Below are 2,500 nucleotides of genomic sequence, written 5' to 3'. Positions count from 1 at the left end.
GAAAACCTTTGCGCCGGACTCATCCCTTTTCACTCGCCGTTACTCAGGGAATCTCATTTGATTTCTTTTCCTCCGCTGAATTATATGCTTAAATTCGGCGGGTAACCTCACCTGATCTGAGATCAAAAATATTGATTAAGTTGATTAATGTTTATTTGTGTTGTTTGCAAGCAAGCAACGTAAATCTACTTTAATGTTTGCACAAATTTTGCCTTTGCATTACTTCTTAGGTCTGCTTTAACAGAATGAAATAGCTACTATTTGTACGATTTATACAAGTGCAAGAAGATTCATCAGTTAACAGGTTAGTTGATCACCATAGTTATCTGCAATACGACTTTAGCGTCGTCAGATAGGCGACTAACCTTAGAATCTCATGCTAGTATCTATTCATATATACTGCTTGCAGAGATGAAATATGCATTGTACACAAAATTTATCATGTGAAACAAGTAGATTTGAGATTCTCCTTACTAAATTGCAACGAATTGCAATTAAGAAAAGGAATAAAACATCAAGATTCATGCATATAAATATACAATCCTCTCAAAACAATGCATATATGGTAGTATGCAAGTGTTTTGTTGATTATTTTACATCTCAACTCTCAGACAGATGTGACCTCGGAAAAGACCCGAAAGCCGCAATGTGCGTTGGAAGCTCAAGTGCTCGGCGTGTCCTGCAATTCGCACCGATTATCGTAGCTAGCTACGTTCTTCATCGATTGGTAATTCGAGTGATCCACCGCTTGAAGATGTATCTTTGCCACCGTGGGACTTTTAATAAGTATCCTAAATCTGCATTGAGAGGGTTTGAAAACAATTGTATGCAGTTTATAAAAACCATAGTTGTCTTTACTTAGTTAGGCGAAGAAGTGTAAAACTTCCTTCTTTAAACCTTGCCGTCAGCATAAGCTGAAGACTTGATCAGGTACCAAGTATGTAGCAAGACAGGCTTTTCATTATAAACTACAATTGTTTTGCAAAAGAAATTATGGCTATCGTTAGATAACCCTCACTCTTTGTTGCATTGGATAATGAAAGATGGATGTATGAATGAACGAATGTAATGCAAATTAGAATCATGTTGCAATGGCTAAATGTTTGCAATAAACATTCACAATTGCGACTCTAATGCAAATACAATTCAATTGCATTCACCATATTAGCATCTACAATATCACTATGCAGAGTGTTTGATTGTTTGAAGGTTGTATTTCTCTTATAATAAGAGGGTAATACGTTAATGATCCTTCCGCAGGTTCACCTACGGAAACCTTGTTACGACTTTTACTTCCTCTAAATGATCAAGTTTGAACATCTTTCCAGCACAATCCGACCACTAGTTTCCCAATGGTCTGGATTGACCAGTCCGAAGTCCTCACTAAATCATTCAATCGGTAGTAGCGACGGGCGGTGTGTACAAAGGGCAGGGACGTAATCAACGCAAGCTAATGACTCACGCTTACTGGGAATTCCTCGTTCATGGGCAATAATTACAATGCCCAATCCCCATCACGAAATGGGTTCAAGCGGTTACCCACTCCTTTCGGAGCAGGAAACAGTATGCACGATGACCACTTCAGTGTAGCACGCGTGCGGCCCCGGACATCTAAGGGCATCACAGACCTGTTATTGCTCTGTTTCGTGCGGCTGCGAGCGCCGCTTGTCCCTCTAAGAAGTCCTTACAGTGCTACAGCATCCTTACCCTAGCCAATTCTGTAGGCTAATAGCAGCAGAGCCCTCAACAGCCGAAACCATCAAGAGATACTACCACCCACAGGTTGACTAAGGGGGAGTACTGCAGTGTAAACTGCAAGTCTATTTAGTAGGCTAGAGTCTCGTTCGTTATCGGAATTAACCAGACAAATCACTCCACCAACTAAGAACGGCCATGCACCACCACCCACTGAATCAAGAAAGAGCTCTCAATCTGTCAATCCTCTCAGTGTCCGGGCCGGGTGAGTTTTCCCGTGTTGAGTCAAATTAAGCCGCAAGCTCCACTCCTGGTGGTGCCCTTCCGTCAATTCCTTTAAGTTTCAGCTTTGCAACCATACTTCCCCCGGAACCCAAAAACTTTGGTTTCCCGGAAGCTTCCATTCGAGTCATGAAATTAGTTACTCAGAATGATCGCTGGTTGGCATCGTTTATGGTTAGAACTAGGGCGGTATCTGATCGCCTTCGAACCTCTAACTTTCGTTCTTGATTAATGAAAACATTCTTGGCAAATGCTTTCGCTGTAGTTTGTCTTGCGACGGTCCAAGAATTTCACCTCTAGCGCCGCAATACAAATGCCCCCGTCTGTCCCTCTTAATCATTACCTTGGATTCTTAAGACCAACAAAATAGAACCAAGGTCCTATTCCATTATTCCATGCAAGATCATTCAAGTTAAGGTAGTGGTACGCATCATATAGATGGTTGACCATACCGTTTTTAGGCACCTCTTTCGAGGTTTTGGACGCCTGCTTTGAGCACTCTGATTTTTTCAAGGTAAAAGTC

General features: G+C 41.5%; 3 non-coding genes across 3 annotated transcripts in view; all 3 read right to left on the bottom strand.

Annotated features, from left to right (window-relative positions):
- Nucleotides 1-125, bottom strand: part of LOC149092545 (large subunit ribosomal RNA) — a 4,168-nt gene extending 4,043 nt beyond the window's left edge. The window contains exon 1 of the ribosomal RNA XR_016200804.1: nt 1-125. This exon is cut by the window's left edge and continues 4,043 nt beyond it. This is a non-coding gene — a ribosomal RNA (large subunit ribosomal RNA).
- Nucleotides 126-601: 476 nt separating this feature from the next.
- Nucleotides 602-756, bottom strand: LOC149092544 (5.8S ribosomal RNA). The gene has a single exon (XR_016200814.1). It is a non-coding gene; the product is annotated as a 5.8S ribosomal RNA (ribosomal RNA).
- Nucleotides 757-1,243: 487 nt separating this feature from the next.
- Nucleotides 1,244-2,500, bottom strand: part of LOC149092543 (small subunit ribosomal RNA) — a 2,170-nt gene continuing 913 nt past the window's right edge. Inside the window, exon 1 of the ribosomal RNA XR_016200834.1 lies at nt 1,244-2,500. This exon is cut by the window's right edge and continues 913 nt beyond it. This is a non-coding gene — a ribosomal RNA (small subunit ribosomal RNA).

The sequence above is a fragment of the Tetranychus urticae genome, unplaced genomic scaffold (assembly GCF_039701765.1).
Source record: "Tetranychus urticae isolate SD_2017Ah unplaced genomic scaffold, NJAU_TeUrti_SD_1.0 Scaffold_8, whole genome shotgun sequence".
NCBI classification, from domain to species: domain Eukaryota; kingdom Metazoa; phylum Arthropoda; class Arachnida; order Trombidiformes; family Tetranychidae; genus Tetranychus; species Tetranychus urticae.
The sequence above is the reverse complement of the archived record's forward strand: the minus strand, read 5'-3'. Positions and strand labels throughout refer to the sequence as shown.